General features: G+C 56.5%; 1 protein-coding gene across 23 annotated transcripts in view; it reads left to right on the forward strand.

Annotated features, from left to right (window-relative positions):
* Nucleotides 1-14,782: 14,782 nt before the first annotated feature.
* LOC103345692 (NAD kinase) overlaps nt 14,783-18,512 on the forward strand; it is a 79,996-nt gene continuing 76,266 nt past the window's right edge. For 16 of the 23 annotated variants that reach the window (XR_011378172.1, XR_011378177.1, XR_011378173.1 and 13 more), the window contains exon 1: nt 14,783-14,947. The gene's annotated coding sequence lies outside the window, so the exon portion shown is untranslated. Of the gene's footprint in view, nt 14,969-18,512 lie in introns of all 23 variants that reach the window. The other 7 variants (XR_011378178.1, XR_011378183.1, XR_011378176.1 and 4 more) reach the window with 5 other exon arrangements.

Genomic DNA, 18,512 nt, shown 5'->3' on the forward strand with positions numbered 1-18,512 from the left:
GTGCAGCCATGGAGCCCCCACGTCAAGGTCGGTCTGATAGCTGTTGCTGTGTCTTTATCACAAGGCAGATGTTGCTAGTTTCGGTTAGGGCAATGCTTTCCCACGGTCGGGACTTTCCAGAGGAGTTGAGAATGTTGTAAACAACAAGATGGCGCCGAGGACTGTGCGGTGAGCCTACCTGCTGTGTGACACCTCATCTGATTGGCCCGAGGACGCGTACACACTGCGTGAACAGACAGCGGATTGGAGTGTTCCGTGCATGGACTTGAGCCCGCTTGCAATTGGCCAGATTTTGTATATAAGCTGTGTGCTGAGGAAGGAGGGGGCTTTTCTGTTCACTCTCCTCACTTCATTCTTTCTCTGTCACTGTTATTTTCTCATTAAAAGTCTACTGAAGACCGATAAGCTGTGAACAGTGTCGTTCCTTTGCGGGCAAGGGAGCGGCACATGAGCACAGTTACAGTAGCTGCTGTCGGCTCAGCTTCTGCTGACCTGCTGCAGTACGGGCTGGGAAAGGACATCCTCATGCCCCCTGCCTCCTGGTAAGCAGAGGGATGCAGAGGAAGAAAAAAGTTGTTAGCTAATTCCAGCATCTCATCTTGAGGTTGGTCTTTGGGATGACATTTTGCCAATTTTTCCCATCCTCCCAGGAGGACAGGGACTGCATTAGCTGAGCCATCCCTCTGCCCTCCAGGTCTGCATTAGCAGGAAGCTGGAGTTGGGAACTGGAGTAGGAATCAATCCCAGACGTTCTGATGTGGGATGCGGGCATCCTAGCTGGCATCTTAAAATTAAAAAAAAAAAGACTTATTTTTATTTATTTGAAAGGCAGAGTGAGAGGCAGTGGGAGAGGCAGAGAAAGATCTTTCACTCACTGGTTTATCCCCTGAATGGCCACTCCAGGGTGTAGGTGCCAAGAACTCCATCCTGGTCTTCTGCATGGCTGGCAGGGGCCCAGGTGCTTGTGCCACCTTCCCCTGTCTTCCCAGGCTCATGGGAAGCCAGGTCAGAAGTGGAGCAGCCAGGAGTCAGGTCAGCACCATGATACAGGATGCTGGTGCTTACATGGTTTCCTCCTGCAATGAGAAGCAGGACATTGTGTGTATTCGTGAAAGACAGGATGCAGAAGGAAGCTGCTGCCCTGTAAAGCATCCCCCAGCAGTCACCACTAAGTGACTGGTTATTTCTGTGGCTGCTGCCTCGGCATCCCCACCCCTGTGCTCTTCCGATGCAGTCACAGATGGCCTTGGGCCTTTCCCATGCTTCCCCCATCCCTCGGCCTCCCTCCCAGCCTCCCTTCCATCCGACCAGCATAACAGATACAGCAAAGAAGGAATTTCCCTTCCCTGGGCCCAGAGGGGTCTCAAACCACCTGGGAATCCTTCGGATTCCTTCGTTGGCATGACGTTTTCCACAGTTGTTCTCTGTTGGCCTTAGTGCTCTCTCTGATGTTTCTAGCTGGGGACCTGCAGGCTGTTCTGTCATCTCTTCCTTTCCTGCCCACCTGTGCTCCCCAGCTCCCCTGTACCCCCTTCCCTGCAGGTCTTACTGACAGTTCTTGTCTTGTGTGCAGCCCAGGTGCTCTGTGACATCTGTTAAGTCTGACTCCCTCCAAGTGGCAGTGCCTGCGCTCCTTGGCCTGCTTGCGGGCACCCAGTGGGCTTCCCCAGCTGGGGTCTCTTCCTCGCTCCTCAGCAGATGGGGCTGCTCTCCCAGGTGCAGGCCAGAGTGTAAGCTCAGTGCACATTCAGTGTGGATGTTTTACAAGAGAACTCTGAGTATCTTTCTTTTGTTTTTCACCTACAATTCCACCCAGAACTACGGTGTCACCTTTAAGAAGTTTGGAAAGTTCCATCGTGTGGTTTGCCAACCTGGCCCTTCTGTTGGGCATGCAGGCATTTGCAGATCTCACCGCTTTCTGTATCCCTGCAGCAAAGGCTGGTGTAGGTGGATGATTCTGAAACCCACATTCATGTTATTGGGGCGAGTGGTCTGAGGGGCTGCATGGAGCCATGCTTCCAGGACAGCAGCCCTCTGCACTTGGATATGTGTGTGTGTGTACAGCCCCCTGCACACGGTGTGTGTGTGTGTGTGTGTGTGCGTTTGAGCAGTCCCCTGCACACGGGTGTGTGTGTGTGTGTGTGCACAACCCCCTGCATATGGAGTGTGTGGTGCTTGCGCAACCCCCTGCACACAGGGTGTGTGTTTGTTTGTGTGTGTGCAAGCGCGCACACTTGGGTTATTTTCTTTGTTCCAGTCCTGGTAACTCAGCTTCCTGGGTGGTCCCTGCTACCTCCTAGGAAGGCACCTTCATGCCCCTTCTGCTTCCCACCCTGCCTCCCTTCAAGCCTCATCCCTGTATCTGGTGGGCTGCATGAGGCTCGGAACCTCCACGTGTGTGCAGGCACCTGTGCTCCTGCTACACACCTGCTTTTCTGTTTGGTTTCCATCTGCCCTGCACCTCTGCAGGTCCATGGAAGGCACCAGCATGGCCTTTCGCTGGGGCAGGGAAGGGCCACTTCCCACCTGATGTGCTCCTGCCTCCATCCCTGGGAACATGTTCACTGCTCAGGGGCACCAGACATCACGGCTGCCTCCGTTGGCTGAGGACTTGGGTGGACAGACAGCTCTGCACCTCTCCACAGTTGACACAGGGAGGTGGGGCTTGGGAACAAACCCTCAGAAGCCTCCTGCTAAGAGTGGAGCCTGGAGCCCCTGTTCCTCACCACCGCCTGCCACTGGCCAAGAGGCCCCTGTGGGAAGCACCGAGAGAGAGGCTGGACTCTGCACCCCAACTGCTGCCTGCTACCCTGTGCCATTCTGGGGCCTTTGTTCCCTGGAAGGAACAGCTTTTCTGGAATTATGCAGGACGATGGTTTCCCACCCCTCAAGTATCCACACTTTGAGTCCCCTCCCTGGTGTCATTAGAAGCAGTGTTTGTGTTTTGAAGGCTCTCACCACACAGAGTTACAAAGAGACACTAGAGCAGCCTTCCCAGCCACTCCTTGGCCGCACACCTGGTTCATGTGCCTGACAGCCCCAGGCCACACAAGTGCTGCAGTGCTGCTTCTGGTCTTGATGTGACGTGGCTCACAGGTGGGCAGCACTCGTGCTGTTTGAGGACCACTCCAGAGACCCTCAGGAGTTCTCATGGTTGGCTGCTGTGGGGGAGGGTGTGGTCCATAGAGCCTAGGCCTCTTTCACCTGAGCTGTGGCTCCTGGGTGACAAGTTGGTGGCCATGAGGCCAGCATCCTGAGGTCACAGTTCTTTCCTGCCCTTCTGTGCTCACCCAGTAGGAGTGACACTGTGAGTGACGTTCGAATGGGAGCCTCCTAACCTGGCATGGGGATGCAGGGATTGTTCCCAGAAAGAATTGACAGCTGCAATTGACAGGGAGGAGTGAGCTGGGCACAGGGCTGCATGAGCTGTAGAGGGTGCTGGCTCACCACCAGGCCTGGTGTTGCACATGTGCTTTCCTAGGCACGTAGCTGCTGTCTTGAGATCACCCCTCCATATATCAGTTCTCTGTCCTTACACTCCATGCGGGCTTCTCCTTTCTACATGCTATGTTTCTGCATTTTGCTGATCCACACGGTGTTGCTTGCCTTGGCTGGTGTGCCCCAGCCCTAAGCGGGTATGTCCCTGACAGTGACCAGTGTCCCCAGAATACTCAGGAGGACTGTGCTGGCTCCCACTCTGGCTGTGATAGCTGTGCTGTCCCTGCCCTTTGAGTCCTCGGTGAGTTCTAGGTGTTGGTAAGTGCACTGGTCCTGTGGTCACTTGGACGAGAACAAGAGTGTGAAACAGTAGTAAATCCTGCAAAATCATGACGTGTGGACACGTCCACATTGCATTTCTGTCTTTGCTGTTGCTCATTCCAAAGCTGCTCAGGGCAGGGCTTCTGGGTGTGTCCCATGTGTGCAGAGCCCCCTGGACCTGGTACCCCTCCTTCCCAATGCCCTCTTCCCCCACTGGGCACAGTGTCACTGCCAGAATGCTGTGTTTTCTTTTCCTGTTGCTTTGTTGTTGTTTTTTAAAGATTTTATTTATTTATTTGAGAGGCAAAGTTACAGACAGGGAGAGGGAGAGAGAAAGGTCTTCCATGTGCTGGCTCACTCCCCAAATGCCTGCAAGAGTCAAGGCTGAAGCCAGAAGCTTGGAACTCAATCCAGCTCACCCACATGAGTGACACAGACTCAAGTCCTGAGCCATCATCTGCTATCTCGCAGGGTCCACATTAGCAAGAAGCTGGAATCAGAAGCACAAGTTGGGACTTGAACCCAGGCCCTCCAGGGATGCAGGCATCCTGAGTGGTGTCTTAACCACTGCACCAAATGCCCACTCCTGTTGCCTGGAGGATCCCCTGGGGCCTAGGAGCCCTGGCTACCCTGGCCCGAGGCTCCTCTGGCCTTTCATGCTTGGCACCTCCTTCCCTTCTCAAATGGTTGCCCTGCCCTGCCCTGCCCTGCCCTCACCCACAGGTGGACACATGCTGTGATGGCATCTTCCTTCTCTGCCCCTGGAGTGTGAACTCCAGGGAAACAAGAAGTGTCTCCTTCGTTCAAGAATATGTCCAGGAGGCTGGAAGCTGCGCAGCAGACCTGGGTCAGTTCTTGTTGAGTGGGAGAACAAGTGAGCCAATGAGGGAGAGGAGAGGCTCCCTCAGGGCTGTCTGTTTTCCCAAAAGATCAGAGGAAAGACTATAGGTGTTCTGTAGGTGTGGGGTCCGTTTGAGGCACTGTCACTGTCCTGCTCTCCAGCCTGGCCATAGCCTCAGCCCTGCCTGGCAGTGGTTGCTGACCTGGCCCCATTGTTTGTTCCTCATTGTGCAGGAAGGAAACACGGGGCATCTGTCTGAACTTTGAGATGTGTTCATGACGCCTCCCTGGTTTCTGTGTCTACTAAACCACAGGGTTAGGGTTTGCTTGATACAGGACATCATTTGGATCTGCTCTTTGGCAGGTTACTTGTCTTGCTGTTGATTCCTGGATGACAATCAAATCATCACCAGCTCTGGAGACACTAAATGGTGAGTACTCGAGCCAGGCCTGTTGTGTCTTAGGGTCATGGTCAGAGCCAAAGATTTGGACACAGGAAATGCCATCCTTGACCTTAGCTGGACCATGCATATCATCTGAAATGGCCTTGGGGTTCAAAACACAAAATAACAATGGGTGGACAGTCATACTGCTTGTAGGAAGTGCAGATGTTTGAACTGTAGCTGTGTATCAAGTATCTGCTTATTTTGTTTTTTCTCTGCATATTTCCTTTTTTTAAAAAATTTATTTGTTTGAAAGGCATAGGGGCCAGTGTTGTGGCATAGCAGGTAACATCATCACCTATAGTGCTGACATCCCATATGGGCGCCGGTTCGAGTCCCGCCTGCTCCATTCCCAATCAAGCTCCCTGCTAATGCAGCTGGGAAAGCAGAAGAAGATGGCCCAGTGCTTGGGCTCCTGCCCCAACAGGGGAGATCCTGATGAAGCTCCTAGCTTTGGCCTGGCCCAGGGCTGGCTGTTGTAGCTATCTAGGGAGTGAACCAGTGTCTGGAAGTTCTCTCTCTCTCTCTCTCTCTCTTTCAAAAAATAAATAAGTCTTTAAAAAAAAAGCATAGAGAGACAGAGACAGAAGAGACCCTCCTTTTGTGGGTCACCCCAAAGCTGCCCACAACAAACCAGGGGGACAGGCTCAGTCTGAGTGGCAGGGATTCAAGCACTGGGGCCATCACTGGCTGCCTCCCAGGAATAAGCAGAACTGAGACTCAAATCCAGGCAGCATCTCACCTCCATCACTCACCCACCCCAGCTCTCACATTCTCCCTCCATGGGTGTTGTTTGTAGTCCTGGGAGGAAGCCATCTCTCTGTGAGGCTGAATGCAGCTTCAAATGTCAGGTGTTGCCATCCAAGGGAATTGTTCTCAGCCTTCAGTTTTCTGGAAACCCACGTATATAATCTCTCAAATTTTTTCATTTGTATATAAATGACCAGCATTTAAGTCAGAGTCATTTTAGACAAACTGCCCTGGTAGATTTTCTTTTCCTTCTTTCCTTCTTTCCTTCCTTCCTTCCTTCCTTCCTTCCTTCCTTCCTTCCTTCCTTCCTTCCTTCCTGATTTATTTGAAACAGTAACACAGAGAAGGAGAGGCAGAGAGAGAGAGAGGTCTTCCATCCACTGGTTCACTCCTAAATTGGTCGCAATGGCTGGAGCTGCACCAATCCAAAGCCAGGAGCTTCTTCCATGTCTCTCATGCGGGTGCAGGGGGCCAAGGACTTGGGCCATCTTCTACTGCTTTCTCTGGACACAGCAGAGAGCTGGATTGGAAGTAGAGCAGCCAGTACTCCAACTGTTGCCAGGCAGTTTCTGTTGTCAGCGGCCATCTTGGCATGACCTTTTCACCTCAGTGGCCATCTTGATATGACCTTTTCACCTCACTCTACCACAATGACTCATTTTCCCAGTCACAGAGTCAGCACAGGGCCCAAGTCATCTGCTTCCCTCAGCAACAGAGGAGTTGGTATTACGAAGTGTCAGTCATGTTGATCTCATTGATTTATAGAAGACTTAGAATCCAGAGTCAGTCTCCCAATACTGTATTATTAGAAAGTATGTTGAATTAACCCTTAGGTCTGAGTCATTTCTTCTGACTCCAATGTGGGACTTCCTTTCTGCAGTCCCCAGGCCCTAGAGAGGTAGCTCCCTGGGCAGTAGATGTTGAAATCTTTGGACTGGGTTTGTGTTTTTGGGCTGAGCCAGGTTTTCCTGGGAAGCGGAGATGAAGGCACAGTTTCTGTGGTTGAGGCACAGAGACAGCCCATGACTTTGGCTTTTGAAGCAGATGCCTACCCTGTGCAGGTGCTGTTGCTGTCTCACCTGTGGCCACCCTGAGTCACTGTGCCATGTCCTTTAGCAGGTTTTCTGGAACTCCAAGAGGGGCAGTGTGGGGCCTTAGAATTCCTCTGAGCTGTCTGCTTCCCTAGCATTGTCCCTCAGGTGCAGAAAAGCATGGAAGTGGCTGGCATTGGGAGGCTTCAGGAGCCTTGAGGAGCAGCTGTGGGCAGAATTGGGTTCTCTTTCTGGTCCAGGGCCTTGGTCAGCAGCTTCCTGCTTCCCACTTCCCTCCACACACCTGTCTAGGAGCCCTAGCATCCTTTGTGTGCAAGATTACAGGGTAGAGGCTTGTCTTGAGCAAGCCCTGACATTCTCGAGGTCCTGGGTGGTTGAACATGTGACTCTTGTCTGTGATCATCAGTGCCATGCCCACTTGTCCATTGCTCCTGTTCCAGTGCCCTGTGGGACATTGAGACTGGCCAGCAGACGACCACATTTACCGGACACACTGGGGACATCATGAGCCTGTCTCTTGCCCCTGACATCAGGCTGTTTGTCTCTGGTGCTTGTGATGCCTCAGCCAAGCTCTGGGACATCCAAGAAGGCATGTGCTGGCAGACCTTCACAGGCCATGAGTCTGACATCAATGCCATCTGTGTGAGTCTGGGGGCCGTGGCATACTCTGTGGTCTAGCCTGCAAGCTGTCAGCTATTTTTCCTCTCTGCCATGTAAACGCAACCTGACTCACAGAGTGGGGTACAGAAGACTTCCGACGTGACCCCAGCCAGCTGCCCATGTGTCGGCCATTGCTCTCAGGCATTGGTGGCATGGCAGTCTTGTGACAGGCCCTGTTCCTACGCCTTGCAGGCCCTGGCAGGATGTCCTGGAGCCACTCTGGAGTCCTCTTGAGCCCCTTGGCTGAAGGCAGTGCTTTTGCCTTGCAGCCCCCTGGAGGTTTTTAGATGTGTCTGGATGTATCTGGTGTACTGCAGAGTTGTCCGTTGCCCTGCTCAGTCCCTCCCTCATGCCTGAGTTCAGGCTGAAGACTGGCGGCCACAGAGGAGTGTCAACTGACCACATCTCACTGTTGGGTTGCAGTGAATGCTGCTGTTTGGGGACAGCGGCCGTGGTGTCCCCACCCCGCCCCAGTTCCTGCCAGAGCCCAGCCCTGCTTAGCTTCCTGCTGTGTCCGCGTTGCTGTGTCACTGAGCAGTCACATGCTGCCATGGTTTTCTTCCTCTTCTTGTTCTTTCCAAATGGCAATGTGTTTGCCACCTGCTCAGATGACACCACCTGCAGGCTGTTAGACCTTTGTGCAGACCAGGAGCTCATGACCTACTCCCACGACAACATCATCTGTGGGATCACCTCAGTCTCCTTCTCTAAGAGCAGGTGGCTCCTCCTCCCTGGATACAATTTCAACTGCAACATCTGGGATGTGCTCAAGGCTGACTGGGCAGGTAGGCGGCCGGGGCTGTGACTGACATACATGGGCTGAAGCATTAGGTTTGTGTTGCTCAGGCTATGCATGATGGGGTGGTGGTGATGGAGATGTCCACCATGTCCAGGCCCTGGCCCCTGCCAGTGCTGGCTCAAGGAGTACCAGAAGTTCCTCCCATGTGTAGCTGCAAGCAGAGCGTGGCACAGCAGAGCAGGGACCCTGAGCCCTGGGTGGTCCCTCTGAGCTGCCAGGCTGGAGGGTGGTAGGGCACCCTCTGTTTGAAGTCTTTTTGTTAGATACATGTTTTTATTTTTAAAATGAATTAATTTATTTGAAAGGCAAAGAGACATAGAAAGGGAAGGAGATCAGAGGGGAGAAAGAGATCTTCCACCCACCAACCTATTCCCCAAATGGCTGCAACAGCTAAGGCTGGGCCAGGCCGAAGCCAGGAGCCAGAAGCTCCATCCTAGTCTCCCTTGTGAGTGGCAGGGGCTGAAGCACTTGGGCCATCTTCTGCTGCCTTGCCAGGCACATAACAGGAATCTGGGATCAGAACTAAAGTAGTTGGGATGTGACACTGCAATAAGGCAGCCCGCCTAACCCATTGCACCATAGCACCAACACCCAGTGCATGTGTTTGTTTTGTTTTTTAAGTTTTATTTATTAGAGAGAAGAGTGAATGCCCCCCGAATGGCCTCAGTGGTCAGGGCTGGCCGAAGCCAGGAGTCAAGAGCACATCCAGGTCTCTCATGTGAGTGGCAGCAGTCCAAACACCTGGGCCGTTGTCTGCTGTCTTCCAAGGTGCATTAGCAGGGAGCTGGAATGGAAGCGTAGCAGCTGGGACTGAACCAGCTCTCCCAAGGGTGCCAGTGTTGGAAGTGGTAGCTTAAGCCAGTGCACTACAGTGCTAGCCACTTACTTACGTGCACCACAGTGTGCTCAGGGGCCAGCACGTGTCGCGGGGTGTCACTATGTGTCGGTGCCTTTCCCAGCTCTTTCCCCCACCTTGGTGACCGAATCAAGGCCAGGCCCTGGAGTGTGTGTCCCTGGAGTGTTGTCTTTGCAGAGGAGCAAGGTGCTGTTTGCACCCCTTGGACATGACGGGCACCATTCCTCCTGGCTGCCTAAGGTGTTTTGGGCACACGTGTGGTGACTGTGGCTGTTTGTTCCCTCCCAGGTGTCCTGGCTGGTCATGACAACCGCATCAGCTCCCTGGGAGTGACGGCTGGTGGCATGGCTGTGGACATGGGGTCCTGGGACAGCTTCCTCAAGATCTGGCCGGTAGGTAATGCTGAGCCCGGGAGCCTCCCTGCGGGCTGTGCGTGCTGGTCGTGAGCGCAGGTGGCCCAGTGAGGCTGCGTGCCCCAGCTGCAAACTGCGACGCTGTGCACTGGACTTGGAGTTTCCATTTCTCTTGACACTGATTTGTGCTCTGTTTAAAGCAGCAGGCGGACACAGTGGTGACTGGAAGACCATTCCAACCTTGAAGCATCACAGTGATAGTGCATCCTGTCCAGCCACACTCACGTGGACACCCACACCCCTCAGCAATTCAAAAGGGCAAAGATCTTTTTCCTTCACCTACTGCTGAAACCAAGAGTGCAATCCCCACTCCTAGAAGGACATGTGCCATCAGCCATGAGCCATGCATTCCTCCCGGGGCCATGTTCTTTGTTTTCTTATTTGTCTTGAATGAATTTTAAAAGGAAATACTGTAATAAAAATGTTACCCTGAAGGTAAATGAGTGTAATTGTGAGACAGACACACCTTTTGTTAGTTTGTTTTAGACCAGTGACCCTGTTCTGTGATGTCCACGCAAAACGCGCTGAGGACTCTGCCGAGCTCAGTCCCCTCTGGGTCTGCAGCTGTGAGAGGGGTTTTGGAAGCACCCGTGGCTCCTTCCAGATGCGTCCCCTGAGCCCCTGGCTTTCTGTTGCTTGTCTGGTGTCACCGACCTTTGTTGCACACGAACACACTGAGCAGTGAAGTAAGCAGGCACATGCTGCTGATGGCAGGGGTCCTGGGCCCCCTCCCCTCCCTGCTCTGTCTTTGGCCTCATGGAGGGGGTTCCAGATGGGCCCACACTCCCCGCCAGCTGCCTGCATCAGGAGCGTGTGTCTGCGAGATGCCTGTCAGGTGCTTGGATAGTCACTTACTCACGTCTGAAACAATGTAGAAATCAATGTTTTGAAAATAATGATCTCAGACTTTCTAAGTTAAATTTTAAATAATTGATTGTTTTCCATATCGTATGCTGTAGAAATGCTCAAACGTGCATATAGGATTAAGTCCTTAGATGTTCTTTTTCTTTAAGAAATACCCTCTAAAGTTGTACCCATGGACACCGTGCCCTCACTATCGCCCCTCTGCACACTTCAGAAGCAGCACAGTAGCAGCTCTGTACACTTGGCTAGCGGGAAAGTCCCTGTCTTCTTTATTTCTTAAAACAAACAGAAAGCAAAAAGCCAGTTCTGTTGCAAATGGTTGTCGTTGGATTCTGAGGGAGGGAGAAGGGTGGGCCTGTTGTCCTGGGTGGGTCCCTCGTGCCTCCTCCCAGGGGTCCAGCTGGGCCAAGGTGAAGCATTGCTGTAACTCAGAGCCTCCTGCTCCCACAGTACCCATGTCCACAGTGCTCTGGACCCCTCCCGCCCCCACAGCAGCAGTGGCTTCTCCCTCCTGTGTTGTTCGACCTCTTGTACAAGCCTTTGCTGTTCTGCCATAGGCCTGGACCTGGCAGGGAGAATACAACCAAACCCCTCCCTTTCCACACCCCACAGCTCTGTAGAGCTCTGAACCCTCTGCCCTTTGACCTTTTGTATTTAAGTCTGTGTACTGCAAGGAAGCCCGATGTCAGGTAGATCTGTTAGAGTGTGAGGTTATTTAAGACGTAATAAAGCAGTTTGACATAAGGGGCTCCTGTCGTGATTGCTTACCATCTGTGTCTGCTCCTGGAGGCTGTGCCTGGGCCAGAGGCCACCCTGCAGTGTGGAGAGCCCACCTGCCACCAGACGCCGGCCTCAGTTTCTGCTCCCTCTTCCCCTCCCCTAAACTCTCAGGGTGGGGTGGACTGTGTCTTACTAGAAAAAATGAGCATTTGCCTCAAGAATGTGAATAAAACCAGAGACTTCATGTGTCACTGAGCTGCTTCCTCACAATTGGATGACAGGATTTCCCTGAATCCTACGGAATCTGCAGGACCCACAAGAGGTCCCTGGGGTTTTCGTGGCTCAAAGTGCTGGTCTCAGTGCAAAGCGTCCCCACTGGGGTATCCCAAGGGAGGAGGGGGTCCTGGCTGGCTCTGCTGCTCCAGCTGGGTGTGAGGGGCTCCCTCAGCCACTTAGTTGTCACAGCCCAGGCTGTTGGGTTCATTTGAGATGGGACCCATGCTATAAAGCAGCTGTTCGGACAGGTGAGCATCAACTGTGCCTGCGTGGGGCCACCTGTGCTATTTGAGGCTCTCAGGGTGGGGGTACTTGGCAGGCTGGCATGGGTGGGTTCGCCTGGCTCCGAGCTCCTCCACTTCTTCCTGAAATAACTGTTTTTCATAGATGTGTGGGCTTTAGCCCTGGGGCTATCTCAGAAGAGCCCTGTGTAGAAGAGAGTGTCAGGGAGCACCTGAGGTCCCTCCTGACCCTGCCTGGGCAGGGTCATGCCTTGGGGCAGTGTCTGAGCATAGCTGGTGGCGCTACTAACCACTTCCTCTTGGAATTTCTCCGTCCCACAGCCCAGCTCTTGTCCCTTCCTTCCCCTTAGCTCTGACCTAGGACAGCAGGTGCCTTAGCTCCCCTTAGCAAAGCAGCTGGTGAAACTGGTCCCAAATATGGCATTCAGGCAGTGGCACCTGGCGAGGGCGGGGTGGCAAGGGGGGGGTCGTGGCTGAGCCACACCTCAGGTGGAGGATTCAGGCAGTGGCACCTGGCGAGGGCGGGGTGGCAATGGGGGGGTCATGGCTGAGCCACACCTCAGGTGGAGGATTCAGGCAGTGGCACCTGGCGAGGGTGGGGTGGCAAAGGAAGGGTCGTGGCCGAGCCACACCTTGGGAGCAAGATTCAGACTTCCACAGGTTGAGGGGGGCTGGGAGCCCCTCAACACGTCCCACATGTGCTGCCTGCACCCTGAGTGCCAGGCACCCCTTTTCCTTCCCCATCCCAGTCTGCCTTGCAGCCCCCACAATGCTCGAGAACCTGGCCCTGCCCCACCTGTGGAGGTGTACATACCTGTCAGGTGCTGGCAGGTGCAGGTGAGTGCACCTCCCCTGTCCCTAGCATTTTTCCCCCAGCCTCTTCAGCCTTCTGGCCACTCCAGACTGCCCTGTGTCCTTGGGGCATCTCCGAGGGCCACATCAGCTCCATGCTAAGGATTCTGTGCTGACCCCTGTTGCCCTGCCCCTGGCAGAGCCTGACCCTCAGCAAGGAGCCCACAGCAGGGGCACCCCGTGCTACCCACACACATGACACAAACATGCCACTCAGTGTTGCTGCAGCCACGCCAGTGGTTGGGTTGCCAAGAGGGCTGACCCAGGGCAGCTGTGTTCCTGGGAGAAGCAGGCCTGGCCACACTGCCCCATCCCCCAGCATGGCTCCTCAAAATCCAGGGTAACTTTGGGCAAGTTACTGGGCCTCTGTACCTCAGGATCTAAAGACTTGCTTCATGGGGTAAAGGAGGGGGGCTTGTGGAAATCGCGAGCCCTGCCCAGCCCAGGCACTTGCCATTTGGAGGGATGCTGGTCCCTGGGCAGCCCTGGTCAAGACCGTGCCCCTCCGCTCCCCCTCCTCACTCCCTATGGTCTGCTCCATCCTTGACCTGTCTCATCTGCTGAGCCAGGCACAAGGCAAAGTGTGCCACGACCAAAGCAGCCCAAACAGATGCCTGTCCCATGTGCAGCTGTGGGTGAGGGTCCCAGAGGAGGGCCTTGGGCCTGGGAAGCCGGTCCCAGCCTGGTGACCGAGGGGTGCGCTGACCTGGGGGAAGCTCCTGGCACACCTCCATGGGGAGCCTCAGCCCCTCCTCCTGGCTACTTCCTTTTCTGGGTGCTGAGCCCAACCAGCAGAAGCTTGTTGAGTACAACCCTGAGCTGGGAGTACAACCCCAAGGAAAGCCATAGCCTAGAGAGCCAGGGGCGGCCCTTCCCCCACCCCCACCTCAGCCTGAATGACAGGAGCCAGCACCTGCACCTCCCCCAGCCCCAGGCCTCCAGAGGACAGGCCGAGGTTGGTTTGGTTTGGAGTGTACACGCCCTAGTGCCCATCCCTAAGAGCAGCTCTGGGGCTGGGACCTGCTGCCCCTCCCTCGAAGTCCCTGGGGGGAGGCCCCGTCTCCTCCGCAAGTCCTTGGCCTCTGAGGACTTCCGGGTGCTCCGGTGGCGGCAGCGTGAGCGAGCGCAGGTCGAGTGCCAGGGTGGATGTGAGCCCCTGGCCTCTGAGTCCAGGACCCGGGATTGCGCAATTGAGGTCTTCGGAGGAAGCCACAGCCCTTGTTTTCTCTGAAGTGGGAGGGGCTGCCCTGGCAGCCTGAGACCCAGGGTGGACAGCTCCCCTGGTCAGCGGCCGGGCAGCGCTCCTGCGTCCAGGAGCACGCTGGACAGGTAGGTCATTGGGTAGAGCCCCGCGGCGGCGGCCTCTGCAGACCTTCAGAAGTCTCTGGTGGCCGGCCCCAGTGCCCGTCCTGGGACTAGCCATCCACAAATGCGGCTCAGGGATCCCTCTGTGGCAACGCCGGTGGTCAGCCTGGAGAAGTGGCCGAGTTTACACAACCAGCCAGGGAAAGTTACGCTAAGAAATCCCCCGGCCACCCTCGGTGCCCCTGCTGCCCTTTGGTCCTGGGCCCCGGTGCCCTCAGGGAGACAGCACCAGGCCCAACAGCCTCTGGTAGGCGAAAGCCTGACCACAGCAGGTACGGGGCGGGGGCGGCCCGGGGCTCAATCAGGGAGCGTGTGTGTGTGTGTGTGTGTGTGTGTGTGTGTACGCGCAAAGGAATATTTGGAGGCGAAGCGGCCCTTGGGCATCCGGGCCCAGCGGGTTCCGCCCCTGGCCAGGCGGGGTCCGCAGTTCCACAAGAAGCTCCTGTGGCCTAGTCCGCTTCTTCCCACCTCCAGAGTCCTCCACTCTGCGGACTGCGCATCCCAGAGAAGCCCCAGGCCCAGGGCAGGCGCGGCCAGTTGCAGCCACACAGACCCGCCAGCCTCAGAGAGCCAGGGACCGGCGGGCGCGCACCGCACCCGCACCTGCTCGCCGGCACCGGCCCACATGACCCGGACCTTACCCTGGGATAACGGTCTGCCGGCCAGCGGGGCCGGCTCCTCAACGCGTTGGGCGGCAGGAGGCTCACTTCGCACGCGCAGAGTATGGCCCCGCATCCCCTGGCCCTGCCTGCCCCCGCCCCCGCGCCCGCCCGCCGGCCATCGCCCCTGCTCCTCTGCCGCTCCCGCGCTCGTCCACCACGGCGGCGGCCCCACGTGCGCGGCGGCGCGGCAGGGCGCATGCGTGGGGGGCGCGCATGCGTGGCGGGCGTGCCCGCGCACTCGGCGGTCGCGGCGCAGAGCTGCTCCGCGGCGGCGGCGCCGGCGCCGGCGCCGGCGTTAGGTCCGGGCGGCCTTGGGGCGGCCGGCGGAAGGCGGCCGGAAGGAGGAGGGCCAGGTAGCGGCGGCCGAGCCTGGGGACGGCGCCGGCGGTGAGCGGTGAGCGGTGAGCGGTGAGCGGTGAGCGCCCGAGGGCGCGGGAGCCGGAGTTGGCGCCGGGCAGGGCCGGAACTGGGGACAGGGGGCGGGCCCTGAGGCGGCCGCGGGGTCCCGGAGTGGGACGCGGCGGGGCGCACGGCGCGGCCCCGAGCGAGGTGTCGCTCTGGTCTGGCCCGGCGCGAGGTGGAGCGTGGTCGGCTCCCGAAGGGGCGTCCCCGGACCCCAGGTCGCTCCTGTCCTGGGCGCCTAGGCCGCAGCCCCGGGGACCCTGCCGCTCCGCTCCGCGCAGCTCTGGCCCGGGCTCCCCGCACTCCGCCCGCGTCCTAGGCGGCTCCGCAATCCGGTGGGCGCAGCAGGTCCTGCCGCTCGCGATGGCACCCGGAGCGGGGTTCTCGCTGCTCCCCGTCCAGGCCCTCTCCGTGCCCTGCTGGGTTTGCAGGGCTCCCGCCGCTCCCAATGGAGGAGATGAAGCAGGCCCCGTGTCCTCGGCGGTGGCACTGGACTGTGACGCGCAGTGTTGGCTGCAGGGCCCCCGCAGCCTTGAGACGCCAGGGTTCCACTTTCGCTGTGTGTGCGCCCCTTGTCACTTGGTTTCCTGTGTATGCGCGCTGTGCTCCCGGGGCTCAGTTGTGGGGTAGGTGAGCCCACGAGCACCTGTGGGTGAGCTCATGGCCCGGAAGCCGCCTCAGACACCCAATACCCGCAGCTGGCTGGAGGCGTGGGTGCAGAGCCCGGAACCCCTCAGAGGTGGGGGTGCTGCCCAATGCCACCTGCCCCTGGCCCTCCTGAGAGTGACCTATCTGGGCCTCAGAGCTTGAAGTTCCTGAAAAACTTGTCGGTTCAGGCTGGCGGTGGGGTGGCGGGTGACTGTCTACACACCTGCCCGTGCCTTCCCATAACCTAGGAGAGTGCCAGTGTGCAGGCTGTGGGGCGGCACGCTTGGGCTCTGTGGTCACGTTGCCGTGGAACTGTTCAAATGGTCTCTCTCAGTTGAAATGTAATACTTACTTATTCTTACTTGTTTGGAAGGTAGAACTGCAGAGAGAGAGAGAGGAAGAGAGGGAGGTTCTGTTCGCTGGGTCTCTCCCCAGGTGCCCGGGGCAGCCGGGGCTGCGCCAGGCTAGAGCTGGGAGTTGCACCCTGGTCTCCCACCTGGGTGAGGGTGCAGCTGGGACTCCGTGGGGGATTCTGGTGGTGCGCGGGGGGGGGGGGGGTAACCAGCACGCCAGCCCCTGGACTCGTGTTGAGAGTGTGGGGCTTGGGTTGGGGTTCGTTGGGTGCCTGGCATGCCTGGTTGTTCCTGTGTCTAACCCAACCTGTGTCAGGAAGTCGTGGGGCCTGTGTGGGGGCGCCTCTGGGTCACCTCTCTCTCTCTCTCTGATCTGGGGTTCCTCTGTGGGGGTGAGGGAGTGGCTGAGCTGCAGCCTGGTGTTCCAGTGTGGGCCCAGCACCTCTGTCCAGGATGACTGGCGCCTGTGATGGGGGATCTCCGTTGCAGAACTGCCTCTCTTTGCTCCGGCCTGGGGGCGACACTGTCAGCCCCACTTCCTGTATTCCCGGCCCTCTAACTGCTCTGTGCTCTGGGTGTGCACACAGGGCTCATCAGTGCCGCTTCCTCGGGGCGCTCAGCACTGATGTAGGTCAGTGTGCAGGTCTGGACTGTTTTTAATGCGGTGGTAAAGGATATTTCAGGTCTCAGTATGTAGGAATACAGTTGATTTTTGTGTATTGGATTTGCCTCTCCCGTATTAACTCCAGTAGCTTTGGGGTGACGTCGTGGGGCCGTGTGTTGGGCTGCTGCTTGGGTTGCCTACGTGCTATACCCTGGGCCCTGAGTCGGGGCCAACTTTCCCATCCCTCTTCCCGCTGTGCCCTGGCACAGCACTCTCTCCCTATGTGCCTTGGGCTGCATCCCAGGACTCCAGGGTCGTGACCTCCAGGCCTTCTTATCCGTCCTAGGGTCAGCATCTGTCACCTCTGTGCAGCAAGCTTTCCATCTGTGGTCTTGCCCCTGTGCTACGCCTGCCACCACAAGTGCCACCACAAGGTGCCTTAGCCAATTTGCTGGTTCCCTGTGTGTGGCATCCATCACATCACTGAAACAGTTTCTTCATTACAGCTTCTCTTTGATTCTTTTTTAAGGCTTTATTTTATATTATTTTTTAAAGATTTATTTATCTATTTATTTGAAAGTCACAGTTACACAGAGAGAAGGAGAGGCAGAGAGAGAGAGAGCGAGAGTGAGAGCGCGAGAGCGAGAGAGAGAGAGAGAGAGCTCTTCTATGCACCAGTTCACTCCCCAGATGGCTGCAACAGCCGGAGCTGGGAAGATCAGGAGCCAGGAGTCAGGAGCTTCCTCCAGGTCTCCGATGTAAGTGCAGGGGCCCAAGGACCTGGGCCATCTTCTACTGCTTTCCCAGGTCATAGCAGAGAGCTGGATCAGAAGTGGAGCAGCTGGGACTTGAACCAGTGCCCATATGGGATGCCGGCACTTCAGGTGGAAGCTTTACCCACTACTCCACAGCGCTGTCCTCCAAGATTGTATTTATTTATTTGAGAGATATAGTGACAGATCTTCCATCTGGTGGTTCACTCCCAAACTGCTGGGGCTGGGCTGGGCCAGAGCCAGGATCCGGAGCTCTTAGGGTCTCTGCTGCAGCTCAGGCACAGCAGCTGTGAGCGGCCCCTCCCCTGAGGCATAGCCAGCTGGCGCGTATCTCACCACTTTTGTTCTCGGGACTTTGAGCCTGGCATTAACTGTGAGTAGACTTTTGCTTCAGGTCGGCATCTCCCTCACCTTCCAGGTGCTCTGTGGACTGGCTCTGAGGTTCACTGTTGGCCCTTACCAGGATCGGGAGTGAGTTCAGGAACCCTGTGGTGGGAGTGTGGGGGCCAAATGGCTTTGTCACACTTTTATTATTGTGCTTTTTTTTTTTTTTTTCAAGATTTATTTACTTATTTTGAAAGGATTACAGGGTGAAGGGGATGTCCCATCTGCTGGTTTACTCCCTACATGAGTACAACAGCCAGGGCTGGGTCAGGCCAAAGCCAGGAGCCAGGAGCTTCCTCCAGGTCTCCCACATGGGTGCGGGGGTCCAAGGGCTTGGGCCATCTTCCACTGCTTTTCCAGGCTGTAGCAGAGAGCTGGATGGGAAGTGGAGCAGCCAGAACTGGAACTGGTGCCCATGGGATACCGGCACTGCAGGTTGCAGCTTTACCTGCTGTGCCCCAACGCCAGCCGCACCCTGTTTTTCTTGGCTCTGGGTTCTGCTGTGTTGTGGGCTGAGAGGAGCTTCTCTTCCTTCACCTCTTTTGGAATTTGAGGCTTACCCTGGGTTCAGTATAGGTCGACTTTGGTGAACGTTTCATGAGTGCTGAGTTTAAATGTAGCCTGGTGCAGGGCTTTCCTGGACTGACAGGCACTGTGCAGGGCACTATGTCCTGCCCCGGGCACTGACCCTGTGCCTGGTGTGTGTCAGCAGCGCCGCAGCTCTGGTTCCAGTGCTCCTCTCACTCCTCAGCTTCCATGGCTTCCAGACCCTTTCAGAAGCCCCGGGTTCATGGC

The sequence above is a fragment of the Oryctolagus cuniculus genome, chromosome 8 (assembly GCF_964237555.1).
Source record: "Oryctolagus cuniculus chromosome 8, mOryCun1.1, whole genome shotgun sequence".
In the NCBI taxonomy this organism is placed as follows: domain Eukaryota; kingdom Metazoa; phylum Chordata; class Mammalia; order Lagomorpha; family Leporidae; genus Oryctolagus; species Oryctolagus cuniculus.